The sequence below is a fragment of the Grus americana genome, chromosome 3, assembly GCF_028858705.1.
Source record: "Grus americana isolate bGruAme1 chromosome 3, bGruAme1.mat, whole genome shotgun sequence".
Lineage (NCBI taxonomy): Eukaryota > Metazoa > Chordata > Aves > Gruiformes > Gruidae > Grus > Grus americana.
In genome coordinates, this window is record NC_072854.1 from 117,373,259 (window position 1) to 117,393,596 (window position 20,338).

Genomic DNA, 20,338 nt, shown 5'->3' on the forward strand with positions numbered 1-20,338 from the left:
GATCTAGCATTTTGCATGGAGAAGATACAGACCAGTTTACAATTATTTTTTTTAAAGCTATTAATATAAAATGTCATTTTTAAAGCAATAGAGAAATATTTATTCAATTCTTTCTCTAGTATGCTTTAGAAGAGTGTTTTGAGCTTTGTGTTGACGTCAGGGAACTCATTGTCTTTTTGATCATAAGACTGATAACTATTTTATGTGTAAGAACAACAGCTGGCTACAATGTTTTATGAGTATACACAGTTTAAAAAGTTAGTACAGAACAATGATTTCTATAGACTTTGCCTTGCTTTTTGTCATCTCTCAGAGAGTATTTCAGCTCACGTCTTGTACATTTGTCAATCCTTTAATTTAAAGAAAGGAAATCAGTGACATTCAGTTATGGATGTGATGAGCTGAGTCCAGCCAGAAAACCAGCACATCAGAGCTGCTCCTGGAGAGCTATGCTAATTCTTCTCAGCATCATCGTTCTTCAACAAAAATCAAAACAATACTCCTGATTTCAGAGACATTGTTTCTATACTCCCTGATTTCTCACACACGCAAACATGCCACAGTGCTTTAACTGCCTAGTGTCCTCTCAACTTTGGAGTTTTATCAACAATCAGGGAAAACTGCTGACTCGGTAATTAATCCACTTAGCGAGGATGCTTAGCCACTTTGGGAAGAAAACATTATTGTTTGGACCAAATGTGTGTTTACTTAAACAAACTGACAACTAGATTTTCAGAGCGATGCCACAGCAATTCCTCCAGAATCCATAGTGCACTAAGGAGGCAGGAGATTGGCTCCTGTATGACTGCTGTGCTAATCTTCAAACCAACACCTAGTTTGATATGTTACTCTGGCTTGAGGTGCTTTGAAATCACCTTGTTTTACAAGCCACTCTAGTGTTGCAGTATCAGGACCTTAAAATCTTAATAGTTGCCTTTACTCCCATTCTTTATTCTGTTTGTTTATATATTCAGAGTACTGTTTGAATATTTTCCTTTTACAAGTCTTTGCATGAACCAAATGTCACTCAGTTCTGGGAAGCTGCCTGAGTAACCTTGTGCTTGTGATGAATGTTGTGTTATCCTCTGTCAGTAGCACGTTGGAAGATACCCACAAAAGCTCAGGACAAGAATGTAAATACTTTGGGGGGGGGGGGGGGAAGTAGTGTAGTTATTTTGATCCTAATTATTAGGATCCTGATTATCCTGATTTCTATCCATGATCATGTTTGGGAATTTTCTTCCGAAAAATCATTTAAAAAGAAAATTCATAATTTAGAACTGAAACCTTTTTAAGGTACTGCTTTAGTGCCTTGTGGGGGACTCTCAGAATACCTCTGGGGTTGGAGGATAGAATGCTCTTCCCTCATTTTATGGAAGACTACAGGTGACTTGTGCTGGTACCTTGTGATAGGCAGCGACTGACATCAGATTAGTGCACTCTCACTGTCCATTCACCACTGATCTGACCTTCCTTTCATGTAATGATCTTGATATTAAATGTACTAATGAATGACTAGGGGAAGAAGAGAAAAAAGGGCAGCAGAATTGTGAAAAAGAAGAAAAGACAGAAAAAAAGCCTCTGACAACATTTTATGTGGAAAAAAGTTTAAAAAAAGACTGTCATGGCCTTTCTTGGGAGAAATGAGCAAGCAACACAATAGCAAGTGTCATTTCAAGTTCACGGTCAATAAATTCAAGAGATTATAGTTGAAGGAAATAAATTCAACTTGGGCACCTTACTGGGTGTTACATTAATGGCAGTGTAATGATATTTGCAATATTAGTGGCTCCCTAGCTGGAAAGGCTTGCCACATCGGCAGCAGCCATTGAAGAGCAATAAAATAAGAGGATGTGTGAAGAGTGGGAGGAAGATACCAGAGATTTAATGAACTGAAAGTAAAGTATTTGAGATATAATTACATGAAGAACATTTGGTTTTCCTCTTATGATTATACTTGAATAATAAGGACTGCAGTGTCTGCAAAGGAATTGGGAAATAAATAACAGCTAGGGATTTGTTTTCTTTAGTTTCAAGAAGGGACATGATTTAAAGTGTAGTATTTGATTTAAATGATATCTCTCTGAATTTGAGAAGTAAGGGAAATAACCCAAAATCTGTCTAAGTCAGAGGGACCAGATCCCTTGTTAGCGTGTACACAGAAATACTTCCAATTAATTTTAATGCAGTTGTTTTGATTTATTCCAGCTGTGCTGTGCAGCAGTCACAAAAGCACTGGACTACATCACTTGCATGCAGTTGCCCTTTGTGCCTGTTTTTTAGTAAACCATGGTCATGCATCTCAAATGAGAGAATGAAATTTGCCATGTAGTCTTTGGACATGAGGCTGTGTAGCAGGGAGGGGAGAGGGGCCAGGCAGTCAGGAAAGGATACATTTCTCCTTTTTCTCTCTCTCTTCTGAGTCAAAATGTTCCTCCCACCATCACCAAGTGCAGTCTAACTGAAGAGCAGATATTGAGCAAGGTGTGGACTGCCCAGGGACTGCTATACTGTGCAGCCAGTCTGGAAATTGCTGTGAGATTGGTTTAATTATATAAAGTATGCTGCTTTGATATACTAGGGTTGTTAAAAACCCCAATATTCCCAGAAAATAGGTTGGTCTTTAAAATCGAATGACTGAAAACAGCAATTCAATTAAAGCTTTAGTGCTTCTGGGAAGGGTTTTATGATGTAGCCAGAAAGACTGAGTTTACTTCATTCTGATAGTTTTTCCCCAAACATTGGCTTGCTGGGACCGATGCATGCCAAGTGCCTCCCAGCATCCCACATGAGGTGCCTTCAGGTGTCCTGCTTATATCCTAGGTATGTCCTGGAGGCCCTGCCAACAGGACACCCATCCTGCTGGTCCCTGGGGTCCTGCTGGTCAGGCCTAGGCTACTGTCCTTCTCTTGCCAGTGCCTCGTGTGTCACAGGTGAAAGTGGTCTCCCCTAACCTTACACATCTGTCGATTAGATGTCCAACCCTAAGTAGGCTGTCCTAGGCCGGACATTTCAGCCAAAACTTCATGTCGTGCCTTAGTAGTCCTTGCCAGACAGTGAAGATGAAGCACCCTTCACAGGTACCCTTTGAGTTGATTGACCCTAAAGAAGGCAGGTTGCTTGCTTTGTGAAAAGGTCCATTCTCAGCTGCTTTCTGCTGTAGAGCAGCTGAGCAGCAAATGTCAAGATGCCTCCCTGGCAAGTCCTCCCAACTCTTTTCTCTGTATAGTTTTAAGTGGTTGTGAACTGGCAGTAAGGTATGTATGAAATGGGTCTGCTGGGGTCTTAATTGCTATATTTATGTTTACCAACCACAAGGTAATTTTCTTCCCTCAGAAATACATGTATGGTATTTATCCTTTTCATTTCTAAGGAAGGTGATGCTTCTCCTAGGGAACTATATAGCAGAATTAGGTTATTGTAAAACTAAAATATTTTCATCTTCAATCTACTCCTAGGTGCCACTCAAATACAAAAGTGTGACATGCAGGCTGTCAACAAATGCCACCTTTAAAACCTCTTGATCTGTTTAATACCCAAAGGCTCTTCTCTCATTCAGCTGCAGCACACAGTCCTGCTTTAAGACTGAACATTAGAATGATTTTTTTTTAAAATTACAACCACTTCTCCAACAGACCAGGAAAGCTTTTAACCATTGTCACTGAGGCTGGAGGCAAAATCGATAACTACAGTTTTCTGGCAAGGTGCACCTTCCTTAACTTTGCTTTCCAGTAAAGCAGACACTTTCACCCATTTTTCTCTGCCAAGTCAGGATCTTGACATTTTCTCTCTTATACAAGAAAATACACTTGATCATACTGTGGATTATTACAAAAGAATGAGCTTTACTCGTCTTACCCAGCCTTGCCACAGGTTTTTGTTTTTGCAGTTGCATTAGACAGGAGTGAGAGGGTTTTCTGCCAGAATGCACTGGGTGTTAGAGCAGTCGAAAAGGCCTGGTTAGAGGGGAAGTTGGCTGCCTGGGTACCCACCCCCTCATTTGCTCCCTTTGGTGTTTCTCTGTCAACCCTGTTGTGTTACAATTTTGCAAAATGCAAAGGGGGAAGCTTTGGATCTAACAGACTTGGTTGACAGGGATTTCAGTGTAGAAATGTTTGTACATTTCCAGTTACCTAGGACCCAGATCACAATGACTAAAAAGAGGGGGATAAAAGGGATTTTTCAGGCTGGAATGTACAGTTTGTTGGAATTTCTTATGCTGAGTAACAAAGAGAAAGATTAATTGTAACAATAATACAACTACGGTACTATGAATAACAATAACATATGAAAATAATATCTAATGAAATTATAGTATTGATAATGAATGTTGAAGGCAGTTTAGCCTCAATAGGCTGAAGGGCTCTCCATTGCCTTCCTCGATTCCTCAGGGTGGTGTCCCTTGGCTCTGCAATCCTCCTTCTGTCAACCCTCTTAAAATGGCCTAGAACAAACAAAACTGCTTTGCTTTAACAGCAAAGATTGCTGAACATCTCTGTATTTCTGTGAAAGATATCTAGCAGGGCTGGCAAGTGTTAGTTGGGTCCAAGTTAACTTCAGTCCAGTCTGACAGATCACATAGGCCTGAAGGCATGTTGGCACATACATCTCAGTCTCCTGCATGGTGTCCTCAATCTCTTTTCACCAAAGAAATGCCATTGCCATACTCTTTCCACTGATCTTCTCATGCAACAAAAAGCTTTGAGTGCAAAAAGCCTTGAGCGTTGCCCAGGGGGAGCAGTCTGTCTGACAGAGTGGAAATAAATAATACAGTGCATTCTGTGGTCTTGCATTTCATCCCCTTTCAGAAAATCACTAACTTTAATTTTTTTTTAGTACATTTAAAATGTTTTCATTTAAAAAAATATTTTCCTGACTTATAAGCACATGAGAAGTATTTACTTACTAGATGTGTAAAGCCCTTTTATGGTTTTCCTTTATGGTACCTTCCAAAATATTGGGACTATTTAGAGTTGATATTTTTCACTTACCCTGGGCCTGCTTTGTATCTAGTTGCAGAGGATCAGGGAAAGAGTACTATAAATACTTATCTACTGAATATAGTATCTTCTGCTCGGCACAAGCTGACTTTGATTTCTAAAATTGTTTTAAAGAAGCATATTTATCTGTTGTTGGTATCAATGTGTTGAGTACTTGCTTGCAATGGTAGCGCTGGGGAGATGGTACTCTTGGTTTCCATCAGTGAACAGTTCACAACTCTTAGTGCATACATGAAATGGTAAATGGACTCTAAAGAAGCCACTTGCGTCCTTTGGTTCTCTGATTACGCGTTAAACTGTGTGGCTGGAGCAGGCCCTAACATCCCAGAAGGCAGGAGCACTATGATTTTAGTCAGAACAGACTGCGTGGTGTTGAAATAAATGGGTACTTAGGAATGGAAAGGTCAGAAAATGCCTTGAGCCTGTGACTGCTGGCCACTAAAATATCTTTTAAATTTCAGTCTCTGCCTTGGTGAAATACATCTTTTCCCATCAGCAGAACTGAAAACCCTTTGCCAGAATGGAAAGTGCCAGGGCTGTGCCAAAATTCATAACTCCAGTGCTGTGTCTCCCTCGGGGCAGGGTTTGGGGGTTCTCCATCCTATGGGGAGCCCTATAGCTCCTCATGCTTCCCGTGTATTGCAGACAGAGACTTCAAATTCCCGGAGCTACATCAAAGTTATATGGCCCAGGAATGCTTCTCTCTCTGTTTCTCTGCCCTGGTTTGTGGTGATGAGGATTTAGACAGTGTTGTGAGGGCTGAATGCTGGCAAAAAACATGGGTTTGTAAAACTAATGTATCCATTGCACTAAGCAATTCTTTCTTCCCGATCATGCCTGGCATGGAGCAGGTAATGAGCAGGCTGTGCCTCAGTGAGAATGTGCAGGCAGTCAAACATTTCCTCAGTCCAGGCTCTGATCTTGGATCGATATGAACCAGTTCAGTCCAGAATCTAAATGATTGGGTTGGTGTGGCGCTGTGCCCAAGCAAGTATGTTTTATCTCCCAGCAGCACCATGATACTGCAATCACACAGCTCGCCAGCCAGGGCTGCTCCCACCTACCTGTTTTAGAATTGTCAGCAGAGCAAATGCCCGACCTGTCTGCTCTCCTCGGAGAGCATGTATCTTTTCTGCTAATGTGGGTGCATGGTCACAGGCAGGCTTAGAAACAAAAAGTAGCAAAGTGCACTTACCTGTCCGTCCTTGAGGACATTAAAACAATTGTTTGGCCTCATTTCCAGTCATCTTTGAAATGTCTTTGCTAATACCTGGGCATCTGTGTATGGCTGTAGTGTAAATTCTCTTCCCTCTTCCCTCTTCCCTCTTCCCTCTTCCCTCTTCCCTCTTCCCTCTTCCCTCTTCCCTCTTCCCTCTTCCCTCTTCCCTCTTCCCTCTTCCCTCTTCCCTCTTCCCTCTTCCCTCTTCCCTCTTCCCTCTTCCCTCTTCCCTCTTCCCTCTTCCCTCTTCCCTCTTCCTCAGGCATTTAATGCCATTGATTTAAAAAAAAAAAAAAACAACCTGACAAAGCCATTTAAAAGCCCCAGAACACACTGACAAACAGTGGGATTCGGGGTGTGCTACTGTTTTTAACAAGGAGATCTGAGCTCCTTAATCATCAAGTGTATACCCAAACAGGTTCCCACTGAAGGGTGCCCTGAATGTCCTGGCAGAGCTGCACTGAGATGCTCTGAACAGTGGACTCTGCCTAATATGAAACATACCTAGGTTTTTCATGAAAAGTGAAGAACATGAGTAAGCATTAAAACAGCCACAAAAATCAGGGAATGTTGTACCTCACCCCCTTACTCCAACAGTATGTTCCCTGCTGGGTAAAGCACCAGATGAATCCATTATTTGCTGTTAAGGGAGTCAGTTGTCTGAGAAAAATCTCTATCAGGACTGGTTGAAAACTTTCTGTGCCCTGAGCCCTCCCTCCAGCTCTTATTGCTGGCACTGGACTTCAGCAGACACTAGTATTTTGAGGCTAGAAGGGATGCTAGTGTTGTAGTGCCGTTATTTTTGCACACCCATGCAATATATGGCTAGTTGAGTCACAGCCTGCATGGATACACTAACATGAGAGGATCCTCAGGTCTGCAATGGTACGATGCTGCAGAGAGGAGTTAACCAGAATCAGGTTATTTCAGTCTTAAACAGTTTTACTCCTCCCCTTACCCCCCCAGTTTTTAATTTTGTTTCTATTGTTTTATGTTTTCTTTCAGCTAAGCTGCTTTGGTTCATACAGCCATGCTAAAGAAGTGTGTGAGTGATGGGGCAATCTTGCTGGGCAGTGGCAAGGCTTGAGTCACACTAGAGTCATCAAATAAAGTGCACAAATAGTGAGATCTCCTCTTCAGCTGTGTGTGCAGTATTAATTCATGACTTGCAGTCCCAGAAAATCAAACAGGTTGCTGTCAGGAAGTTGTCCAGGATCAAGGGTGTCTTAGACAAGTCTTGCACCAAGTAACACTGGAATAAATCCAAGGCCTGAGCCTGGGCCTCCCTTTGCAGAGGGGAGTTTCTTTGTGCTTCAGCTGTATATAGAAAGTGCTTGTGTGAGGGAGGCAATGAGTTCTTATTCCATCCTGAGCTGGGGAAGAGAGGAGAGAGTAATATAACTAGTCTTTGCATCCAGAATAGTGGAAAAAGTCTGTGTTACAGTTGCAAATCATGTTTCTCTGACGATCGCTGAAAGGTAATAAATCATTCACAGACTTATTAGAGCAGCTGCCTGCAGCACCCCATCTCTGTGGATGTAGCTGAGCAAATCTTTATAAAATCAGGTTTTGAAAAGTGGCAATTATTCCTAGCTACCATAGTACTTGGTTTCAATACTGTCACGTCATAGCTGCTATCTGGGGTTTTTAGCCAGTCTTTTAAAGAAGTCCTTTCTTTTCCATTTCAAATGGATGTTTTTCATTAAATGCTTTCATCACTTTTTTTTTTTCTCTCCACAGATCAAAAGACAGATATCTGTTTCTTTGGACACCACATATTCTTCAATTTATATTCAACAGAATACTTTCACACATTTTTAATAGAGTAGGCAGAAAAGTTTTTCTTGGTTTTATGACGTTTTGAGGTGAAAAGTCAGTGCGAGGCATTTTCATAATATGAAAATAAAAAAAAAATCTGACTAGGTTTGAAACACTTTGCCTTAATTCTGTTCTCTCTCTCATTTCTAACGTTTCTTTTTCTTTTAAACAAAAAGAGATTTGAAAGCAGAAAGGAAGCAGAGTTTATCAAAAATATGAAGAGAAACTGTTTCTACAGCTTCATAACTTAAAGCTCAAATGAGAAATTCCTCAAAACTGACTTTTGCTGTGATTAGTTTTGTTAAAAATAAATCAACGTCTTCCAATAAAAACTATTAAAAAGATTCATCCCAGCAAAAGTACCACAGCTTGTGCCTGTGCATGGTCCCCTGTTTTCCAAGGGGACTCATTCCATACATGTTTCAGATGCGGTTTTCTGTGGATAGGAAAAGCTGGGGCACACCCTAACTGGTGAAACACGTGATCTGTTCGTTGCCATCTAATTTAAAAGGCTATTCAGCCCCAATGTATTGGTGGGATTTTTCAAGGGCTGTGGTGTCTACCCGTGTAGCAGTGTGTGCCTGATGCTGGAAGGGCCAGTGTAGCCCTCGGTGAGTGTGAAGAGGCACATAGCAGCATTAAATTAACTGAAGGGAGAAAAGCGCTTATCTTTACCTAGATGTCATTTGAAATTTCTAACGTGTTGCAAAATGTGAATTACTCTTTGCATTTACTGAAAAGTTAAAAATTATTGCTATTACAAAGCCAACACAGGCTAAGAGCCGTGATTGATACAATTATTACTTCTTCTATCTCCCTTCCAGATGTAGGACGTATTCCTATTAAGCTGCAGCAATCCCCATTAATGTGAAACTTCATCTTGCATCAGAAAAATGGGATTTTTCAAAAACATTCAGAGCCTGTCTAAACTGCTTCTGTTGAAGTTCTGCCAATGCCATGTGCATCAGAAAATTAACTTGAGTGTTTTATACTTTGGGCATCTTGGCTGAGTATGAAATGAGAAAAGAAAACAAGAAGCAATGAGCTGCCCACCCAAATGACTTCAGCAGAAACCTTTAGTATATTTGTCAGAGCAATGTCTTTTGGAAACCTGTGACAGATACTAATTTTTTATTTAAACAGGACAGAAGAAACTTTAAGCTCCCAAACCTTATGGCTCTGGGGAAAATGTAATTATTGTTTGTATTACAATTTTGTAAATTGGTCATTCTTAGGGCTTCTGTGAGGAGTTGCCCTCTTGACTTCTCAGGGCTGGTAATTACTGTGTCTGGAGAGAGAGGATGAAGAAGTCAGGTAAGCTCCTGCCTGCAATGAGGTGGAGAGCTGTGGGGCGAGGACTGAGATGCAAAATTAGGAAAATTGAAAATGGATGAAGCTTAGTTAAGTGGAGACGCTTGCATGCTGAAAATCTTAACTATATTTAAAAAAACCAAACCTAAACCAGCCTACAATAAACCTAACAACTGTATGATGGCTCTTGACCAAAGATGGCTTTTTAATGGTAGTCTAGATCGTAAAAGTTTTTTGATTTTTTTTTTTACTTCAAATGAGCGCGAACAGAGATTGCCTCCCTTGCCACACATACAAGGAAATTCAGGCCTTGCTGAATAAGGGAGAGTGCAAGAGCTATGAAACCACAAGTTGGAAGTGCTTCTCTGTATTATCTATCTATTTAATAAAAAAATCACTGTTGTAGAAGATAAGTAAATCTACCTGTGTGGAAACTAAACCAGGTTACAAACATTATTTTGAGGCTGTTTAGGTACAGCTCATGTGGATAGCTGTCCTATTTCAAGTTAGAAAAGTATGAAAGGATCAGCATTTACCTAAACAAGAGCTTAATGTGCAACCCTAATACTGGTTGCATTTCTTGCCTCCAGAAAGTAGTGAACCTCTGGGTGGTTTTACTTCTAAAGGTTCTATGTATGGGTTGACATAAAAGTTTGTATTGTGCAAGTGGAGGTTTATTCAAGAATAGGCTATATGGCTCTGCCATTATACTCCAGCTATCTGTGGGACCAGGAGGACTGGTTTTGTTTGTGTAACAAGGAGATGAATCTCATTGCTGTTTGAGTGTAAGTGCTAGACGCTCTGCCACAAGTAGTGAATGCTCACCTGTCTAGGCAGCTTACGGACCACTAACCACATGAACTAAGTATTCTTTAGAGCCATCTCTCTGCTGACAGCTTATATTCAACACTTAAGAGAGATTAAATCATGGAGCTGTATTTACAGAGAAAAAACCCTCTGCCTCATCTTCTGAAGCTATTTCATTGGGTAAGTCTTTCCTTTTTTCCCGTCAGAATTTTGTTGCAGACACTGTATTTCTGGTTTTGGGCTTTAACGTTCTGAGAGTTAATATGCATCTTAAAGCAACCCTGTTTCTCTCTCTGTTTCTCTCTGTCTTTCTGGTAGTCTCAGATAACAAATGCACAGAGTATCATTCTGTGCCATATCACCACGCTTCTATTGCTGAGAGCTCGTTTTTTGTTTGATTTCTGGTTTCTGTGGTTACCATCTAGTGGGGAAAACCACGGGAGGAACATGAATAACATACAGTGATGTTAGAAAAGCTATTAATAGTGATTATACAGTTTATGCTTTTTGTGCATTGAAAGTACCTGAAGCATCAGTTTCCTCAAATGTCCAACACAAATTTAGATATTTTATTCCCCTAATTTTTTTTTTTTTTTTTATCTTAATGTTTGTCAGCTTTTTCCTCCTATACTCTGGAAGGGGTCCAATGCTGCCTACACCTTTCCTCATTGTCACACTGAGTACTACATCCTGCTGCAGTGTCCCCACCTATAAAATGGGGAGAATGACCCCACCATATATCTTTAAAGTCATAGGAAAAAACCCAACATGTATGAGCTGAGCTGAGAGTTGCATTAAGATGATGATGGACGATACTCAGAAATTAATAAAAAGTAACAGCAGAGATGAAAAAAAGGAAATGATTGGAGGGTGTCTTGCGATAGGAGCTTTTTTAGAGTGCCATGAAATGAGTGGAGGACTTCAGTGTGGTCTGCCTTTATTAATTTTGCGGGTTGGGCAGTGCTGAGGAAAAGTGATTGCATGATAGATATTTGTCATGACATCAGTGGGGAAAGGTTAAGAGCAATTAAGCTGCTCTTAAGAAGGCAATTATGAGAAATAAAGAAATTGAAATTGCTAGAATTAGAGCTTTTTTATTCCAAATAAGAGGGAACTGTACAGTGATTAATCTGTTTTATCTAAATTAGGCAAACTGATAAAAATGCAAGTTAATAAGCTTGTCACATACACGTTGTAGTTTCATCTTTCATGCCAGGTAGGAATGAAAAATGAATCTACATTTAGCATCCTTTTAGGTGAACCTGCTGTAATTTACTGAAATTGTATTTTTCAGTGCCTCAGATATTCATTTGACATGAAGATCCTTCAGCTTTCCTTGCCTGGCTGTTTGGGGTTTTTTTTGTTTTGTTTTGTTTTTTTTCCATAAGTAAGTCTATATTGATTTCCTGTTTGGCTTATTATTAGCGATAAGTTGTTCTAATAAATACTTGGGCCTTATGCATAGCAACGAGCATAGAGTAAACAACAGACTTTGCATCAGTTAAATATCACAAGACTCTGTAAATAGTAAGCAGTGTGATTCCACATGTTGTGCATATCCCTTTTTTACATTGTTTTTTCACTGTGTGGAGATGTGTCCACTTTGGCCACTCAGAGACAAATCAGGGGTGTCATCCAAATTCTGCAAACAATGCAAATGTCCGTTTACTAACTAGATATTTACTGTCTTTGCTACAGTAAGTCCTGTTCATCTGTGTACTCATGAAGAAGTCCAAGGTGATATCCTGGATCTGTGTAAATCAGTTGGACTTTCACAGCTATCTTAAGAAGCGTTTCTAGACAGCAGCAGCGTGGGGAGCTTAAGAAGTCCAACTGCCTTGAAAACACAATTGAAGTTGGCACCTAGACTATACGTTGTTGTAGCTTAGAGCACATCTCAGTCACAGAAGGCCATGTATCTGTCTTTCCTTGGAGAACAGACATGAAAAAAGGCATAGAAAACAGAACAACAATTTTCTGTTATTTTTTTCCCTCAGAGCACTTACATAATTTGTGGTCACGGTCTACAGCAGACAGATCAGATCCACAAAAAACCAATGAAGCTGACTTGTTTGTTTTAGGAAAGTACTGAATGGGAAATGTTGATTTCATTTGTATTAATTACAGTTTTGCCACTGTCTCCAAGGCAGACAGATATCTATCAAGCTTGGTTTGTAGCAACATTTAAGCTGTGTTTAATTCCTTTGTATGTATGTAATCTAGGCACCAGCTGACAGTTTCCATTAGCACCGTTGCGGCCATAAAGTATGTGAGTTACAATAAGTAGAGAGGTAGGGAAGACTAGGAAGAACACTTAGGGGAAAGATCTATGAAACCTGCGTTGGCTGGACGCCCATGTGAAGATCTTTAGGATCAGATTCACTAGTGCTCCAACTCTTTTTGTGTTGTTCCAGCTAGGCAGCTATAAAACCATCAGAAATAACTTTACAGCTACTTTGTATGAATATAGGAGACAAAAATTCTTGACTCTAACCTTTAGCCATTATAGTGGGGGTTTTTTATTTCAATTACAGGAAAATCAGGAGAATGACATTTCCTTATTGCCCAGGGGCTTAGGGAGGCCAAAAGTAATTCTACCAAATGTCGTGTATGTGCTTCAGGTATGAGCAAAACATGGCCACAACTGGGTCCCTCTGTGTCCTCTCTTTGCTGGGAAACAAACAGCTGTGCAAACCTAAAGCGCCGGCAAGTTCGCTGTAGCATGAATAACTAAAATTAAAGAGCTTCTCCTTCTCCAGCTCTGTGCATATGTTGTCCTGGCACCATGTAAGATGAGGCAGGAGGATGTTAGTAGTTTCTTGAGTGAGTCCAGTGAGAGGATTTGCGGAGCCATGGCAGCGCAGTGCAGTAACAGCATGGAATGCAGGAGCTGTAGCTAACTGAGTCCAGGGCCTGTGCAAGTTATATGTGCCTCTTAGCAGGAAATGTTCCCATACCTGAGCAGAACCAACACTATTTAAGGAAACATCCAAAAATTTGATAGGTTTATCTGTGAATGAAGGCATTTCTTCATCTGTTCAGGGTCCCAAGCTCACTGCTGTGCCAGCTGGTCAGTGCCTTGCAAAGTCTGGCCATGTTCTCCTTGTTGCATACCTATGCTAGGATGTTTGCTTCTGCTTGCTCCAACTTTAATGCATAATGCAGCCCGTAGGATGATTACTGTATAAAGCCCTGGTTTTAAATAAAGGGCTTGCACACTATCACATAAACCATAGGAGCCAACAGCATGTGTTTCCTCAACCAAAAGTCCCACTGGTGGAGGCTAGGAGAGTACCACTTGAAAGGTGGTAATTCATATTTGCTTGCCCTGACCACTTCCTCCTCCCAAGGCATCTGATTTAGGCTGCAGTTGGAGGCAGGGAAGTGAGGCAGATGGCCAGTCTTTGGTTCTCGAGGAAGCAGATAGAGTGGTTGCAAGTAGTGCTTGGCTTTTTATTCCTAGAGGGCTTGACTCAGATGACGTTTGCTGAGCACACACAAGGATAGACTCCACAGCTCAGGGAAAGTGTGAGAGTGTGTAACTCCATTGTGTGTCACCCCCTGGAGGTATTGGCCACAAAGCTTGGATTTTCCAAATGACTTTAGTCTGCACAGCTCTGAGCAGCCAGGTTTACATCTTAGCTGGTGTAATCCCATGTAAATATATTGATAGATGTGCCTGGCAGTGAGGTCTTAGTCCATATAAAACCACACAGAGCCACTGATACTATTCACAGCTATGCGCTTTTATACAAGGCCAGGACATGCCCTACTATGGAAGAAGCCTCCAGTGTCTGACATCAGCTTTTGTGTGTTTGTATCACTGCTCGCTGGTGACATGCTGCACTTGGGCTGTCCACCGTATCTGAGATGGCAGGAGGCAGCCAGGAGGTGTGTGTAACTCTGGCCAAGTATTCAGTTTGGCAGGGGTTCTCAACTGACGTCAGATGATGCTTTTGCAATGAGCATGTGTATGGCTTTCATTGCAGCTTGCCTCAGCTGCATGTGCTCTCTTGGTACTCTACAGTGGTCGTTTAACTCTCCACTAATTGTTGAAAAACAGCTGGCCCAAACTGTCTTAGCTAAGGGAAGATTAGGTAGAGGGAAGACTTCATTTAAAAAACAAAACCAAAAAACCAGCCCCCAAAATCTAGAAAAGCAGTTGGGAAAGGGTGGAACCTAAACTTTTCTTTAGCAATCTAAACATTCATTTAAAAGCCTAAAACCTTATGAGCCCACAAGATATGATTAGATTTATTTTTTCAGAAACAGTCTATTTACATATTGCTCTGCAGTATTTTGAGAGGTATCCTTGGTGCATTCTGGCCTTCTAGAAACCAGAACCAGTACAAAATTCCTCCAAAGGAACACCATAGAATAGAATGCCTTACCTCTCATGCAATGAAATACTAAACAAATGCATTTTAGAAAGGTTTGAATGCCAGATTCTTGTTCACTCTGTAGTTACCTTCAGGAGGGAAGGAAAGGGCAAACATCTCTCATGTTCAAGGAGACTTGTGTTTATGCTTAGCTGAAACTTTGCAGTTCCTCCTGTTGGGAAATCTCAATGGCATAATCAAGAATATGCAAACACAATTCAATTTGTTTTTTGTTTTTTTTTTAAAGCAGGGGTATGTAAGCTGAGAATTTAAGGAGTAGATGAGCTCATCATATTACTGCAGAGGAAGCTTGGAGAATAAGAGAAACTGTGTGAATGAAAGGCAAGAAAATAAGCTGCTGTCCATTTTTTTAATGTCTTGCAGCACAGCCCTCTGCTTGATGGGTTGGGTTTCCACTGTCTTCACTCAGTCTTATGCAATGCAAGGAAGTGCACTGTTTTCACCATCTTTACCCAGCTCAAGAAGGATTCAGTGTGTATCAGTCATTATATTATTTACTTATTAGTGTTTTCAGGTTTACTACATGAGGTCAAGGGAAGCAGGAGTAACAGTGCTAATCACCAAGCTCCCAGTCCTGCTATGATAACTTTTGTCATTTGCATGTAATTGACATTTATCATGGTATTTTAAAAGATCATATTAATCAGCAAGGAAGATTTGTGGTGTTTTTCACTATCATTACTATCAACATGTAGAAATAATTATTTTTGATATTTGAGGTAGATCTTTTTCTTGGCAGATCAATAAGGCAAAAGGCAACACTTCATTGATTAATAGTTTTTCTCCCTCTCTCTGCTTCCTTACTAGCTTAGAAACTTACAGAAACACTTTGCTACAGATTGTTGTGTTTACTGTGATTTCTTTTCTTTAGCTTCCTAATTTGATCAGAAAACTGAGCTGAAAAATAACAGTCACTTGATATGTAATACTACAGCTGGGTTCCTAACCCAGGCGGATGTCTGCTACTACTGTTACTTCACCAAATTACTTTATCTCTTACTGTGCTTTAATTCACGAAGTAGTATTCCCTTTTGTACGTGTAGGTTTCTAAGTTCAGGAAATTTCTATCTATCCACATATTTTTATTCTTTGTTGTATAATTCTCTCTTTCACTTCTGCTAGTTGCTCCCTTCTCAGTTTTCATTATTTAATATCTTCAGATGTTAGAGAGGAGAAAGGAAGCATCTGGCCCCACCAGCATGTCACATATGGAACAGTGTTTTGGGGATTCTTTTCCTTGTTGAATCTTTCCATGCTTAAACAACAGTTTTGTCTAGGGGATCTCTCCTACAATGTTGTTGAATTGTAGGCTGCTCATTCAGTTGAAACCATCTAACCAATTAACATTGTTGTGATGTAAATAATGTGTAAATATAATCACATTTTACAAACGGGGAAATAAAGCATCTGCCCACACAGACAAACAGCAACAAATGCAAACCAAGCTCTGCTCAGTAATACTAGAACAGAAGCTGTTAAATTCCTTGAGGTATTGAAAACTTCATAGGAGATGCATCTGCTTTTTTGGATGCTCAGCCCTGCCAATACAAATGTTGGAAACTTAAGGGAAAAGATCTTTACACTTCCGCTAATGAGAAACTGTGAGGGGTTTACCAAGAGGTAAGAGTCTACTATTAAGCAGTAACAAACTCTGTGCTGAGAGGCAGTGATTTATTACATTCAAATGGTGCTACAGCTGGTAAGCCTGAAGAGGCATATCGGTATGTAGTTACCAGTGTCTGAGCCATTCTCTTCCCCCTCTTTGGTACTGGGTGTTAGCGATTGTGTAACTGTTATCTGTTGTTTCACAAATGTGGTATTTCAATGGTGCAGTTCCTGCTCTTGGGTCTGCTTCTGCAAGGCTTTTTTTTGTGACTGAATTTGAAATTTTATTTTTCAGTGCAGAGTGGTCAGACATTTTTCATACATTTATCAAAAGGAAAATGTCTCCAAATTAGCCATGAAAGTCAAGAGGAAAAAATGCTTTCCAGCATAGCAAATGGCTTCTAAGTTCACAAGAAGAAAGAGTTCTCAGCCCTTTCAAGCTTAACAAAACCAGGGCTCAGTGCTGTCTGCAAAATTTGCTCTAAAAGCTGTGTCGCTGTGTTGCTCTGCCAAGTGACATATTACTGTGGCTATACAGCTACCGTGGTGCCATGATAACTTGGGTATGTTTACTTTCACAATGGCACTGTGGACACATCCAATAAGTTTATCGTAGTCGTAACACTCTCTTTTAGACGCTAAATTGATTCAGTTTTCTCTGTTTCACATTATAAAGCGTATTCTCTGGGATCTGGAGACCTTTTCTTATTTCTGAAACTTTCCCAAGGTTGCAGCAGCATGAACGCTAGAGCTATTGCCTATGCACAGGGAATAACTCCCTATTGCAATTTGACAATCGTCTACTTATACAAGGGAATTAATGATGAGAAGAGGTTAATGAGGAGAAAAGGTGGAAAGGCTTTTCATAACTGCTTTTTACATTGTTGCAAAAGTTTAAAAAGGGGGAAAAAGTTTTTAATTCTCCTGACTTAAAAAAAAATGCTATATTTTAAGGAAGATGAGTATTACTGTGAAATTTTTCATTTCTTTGAAAGTTTAATTATTCTTGAATGCCTTGATGGTAAGTCTTCAGTCAGCTCTGACTATTGATCAAATGGCTGAAAGCCAAGAGTTATTTACTACCCAAGTGTTACTTAGGCCATAGCACATAATCAAGGGCATTATCCCAATTATACAGTGATTATTTTGGAAGAAGAATGTGCCATTTGAATCCATAAATAATGCACTTCACCATCTTAACGTTGTGAAGGGGGGCACTGGCTCTGAGTAACTGCAGACTTCTGAGAAATTGCTTTGGGGAGATTTTCAAAGATGCCATCAGGGAGGCGGGCATCTGGCTCCTGGAAGTCAGATGACAAATGGATATCATTTGAACTTAAGCATACCTGATGCCTGTTTACTTCTGGATTGCTGCTTTTTGCTGAGGACCACCGTTGCCACATGGTCTTTCATGTACTCTGCAGCAAAATGGGGACCTGGAGTCCCCTGCTGCTTGGACTTTCTCTATATTCTTGGTGAAGGACACCAACAGCTTGTCTCTTGGCAGATTCATGTCTGTTTGCACATCCGTGCACACTAACGGTGTTGCAGGAAAGGAAGTTTTCCTGGGGCTGCTGTCCTCCTTGCTCAAAGCTCCAGTGTAATGCTGGAGATGCCAGTTAACCCCGTGGATAGTTACACCATGTTCTCACAGACAGACCTAAGAGTTTCGTGTTGCACCTTCCACCTCTGAAGGTGGTTATTCGCCCTGCTCGTACCCCTGGCTTTGTCCTCCAAATGATTCACCAGTATCAGCTCTTGTGTTTGTGCGGGTGTAAAAACGGATGGAATCAGTCCACCAGGCCAGTGGATGATTCACCTGGCAATGCTGAAGGAGAAAAAGCACAGCTTCTTCCAGATGAACTTGTTGATTTTGTGCACCCTGCAGCTGCAACATCAGTAGGCTTAATATAAGCAAAGAGGAGAGAGATGCAGGATCACTTTGATCCATTACATTGGATCAAATGCAAATCTTGAGTGTGCATAATGAAAGTCTAATACAAGACACCTACGGTAAAAAATCTGCAGTAATTCTCAATAATCTTGTTTGTGGTTGGGGCTAGTACATGGGATGTATAAAATACTGTAAAAATGCCACCTAATATCTAAAATCAGACCTTGCTTATCTGATGCAGAGCAATGCTATAGTAATGCACGGAGTGCTCATAGGGAAACTTTTTAGTGTTGTATTCAATTTAGGATCTGCAATGATGCTAAATAATTTAGGCTCTGAGTCTATAGGTGTTTAGTGAGAAAAGTATCCAGTAACGATGGGGTGCAGGATCTTCAATAAAATAGTGTAAGATCATGTTTTAAAAGGCTCTGTCTTAATGCACAGGAATATGAATTACATTGGCATTTCTTGAATTTTTTGCTGAGCTTTAGTACTTGCTGTGTATTACTTTGATTCTATTTGAGTAAGTTCTCTGCTGGAACATTTAGTTGCCTATATCCTAGGTGCACTTTCAGCGTTCCTGAATATAAAAGTAGAGGTAGCGTTCAAGTTGAATACTTCACATATGGACTTCAAGATGCAGATTTTTGACTTATTTATATAAGTAAATGCCTCTTCTTGTCATGGTACTCTGCTGTCTTCCCTCCAGTTGGGATTTCCATAAAGGAAAAAAAAATCCTATCTATTTACCTCTGTTAAGATGTACAAAGCTGACATTTGACCAGTAGCATTAGAACAGACAAAAGCCATCCCTGTAAACACCACCTCACTTCTTTGTCTTGGCTTTTTCAACTTAGGAAGTCAATGGCAAGGTCAAATAGGAGAAATGGGAGAATGCTTCCTAGCAGGAATCTCTGAGCAGGATTTCAATTAGAAAGGTCAGATTCATGTCTTACCCATCTTTCTTGACTGCTCTGGGTCAAGTGACAGGAACATACTGCCATAACCTAGATCCTAACTGTGATCATCCTGTTATCTTTTGTGAAGATACTCTAGTTGTGTATTTGTGTAACTGAGTAAGGGAGACCATGCAAGCTTTGACAAGACAAATGAAAGCCAACAGAAATTACATGTGGAGTATATAGACTGGAAGATTGTTTCTAAGGCTAATGTGCCATATAAAAATATTTTCTATAAGACACTGACAACATAAAGAGGTCAGCTGAAATCCATGAAGACAAGGGACGTATAAAAGTCAGACCTTCATCCCAGATAATTTTTTAGAGATTCTTCTGTATTAGGAACAAGACTTATTCCTTATGTTCCTAGTTTAAGAGGTTTTATTAAATAAAACTTCTTTAGGTCATAAGCTCCTTAGTTGTAGTGTAGTCTTTTCCTGGCATGTCCAAAGTAGCATACACAGTATTTTTTGAATGCAAATACAGGATGCACATTCTGCTTTGTTTCTCAGACAGTGCTTTATAGTGAAGCACTGAAAGCTCAGTGAAGTTTTGTTTTTACTTTTCAATAACTGAAATCACAAAAGACTAGCAAAAACCTCTACCAGTGACACTATATGGGAAATAAATGTTGCACCTGTTGTAATTTTTAGAAACAATGTACATTGTTTGCAAATTCTTGTCTGCATTTGTTTTCTATTTATCAAACAAACTTTGGTTTTGATGAGATCCAAACAAAAACAAGAGAAAGTGTAGTTTGTGTAGATTAAGATAAAGCTTTTCTGTTTATGGACACAGAGAAAAAAAATCAAATGTTAGAGCCCATGCAAGACCTGATTTTCAGAAGTCTCAAACGTCCCCCAACCCCAGTGTGAGCAGGAGCAGAGTCATAACTGCTTTACCAGAGTAAAGACACTTTATTTTCCCATGTATTCAAAAGTTACAAAGAAAGTTTAGGCATTCTTTGGAAAAAGAGAGACAAATGCTGTGTTGACTTACCATACCACACCTGTTCGTTGCTCATGTAACAGGCAACTCTATGTATATTGCATTCGTAGGCTGAGTTATTACCTATTTCTAACTAAAATATTCATAGAGTGTCTCTGAACAGCTTCAGAAGTCATCCATTATAGATTCAGGTCGTGGTTTGCAGTCTGTATTCACACTTGGCTTGCTGCACAGCAGCAAAACCTCTGCTTTACAGCTCAAGAGAGTAAACCCAGATGCTGCAAACACAGGAGGAAGGTGAGGCTGAGAGTCCATCCCCTGCAGAAAAGTCTGAGTCTTTCCTCTTTTCCTGTGCTTTTCCCTCCAGCCTGTACTGG

The 20,338-nt window shown here is 40.2% G+C and overlaps 1 protein-coding gene across 4 annotated transcripts in view; it reads left to right on the plus strand.

The window, feature by feature from the left end:
• The window catches only part of BFSP1 (beaded filament structural protein 1), a 120,633-nt gene that overhangs the window by 32,287 nt on the left and 68,008 nt on the right, over window positions 1-20,338 (plus strand). The window contains exons 1-2 of one of the 4 annotated variants that reach the window (XM_054821042.1): window positions 9,888-10,335; window positions 11,450-11,542. The exons of 2 other annotated variants lie outside the window; for them this stretch is intronic. The gene's annotated coding sequence lies outside the window, so the exon portion shown is untranslated. Of the gene's footprint in view, window positions 1-9,887; window positions 10,336-11,449; window positions 11,543-20,338 lie in introns of those variants that run through there. One more of the 4 variants, XM_054821043.1, reaches the window with a different exon arrangement.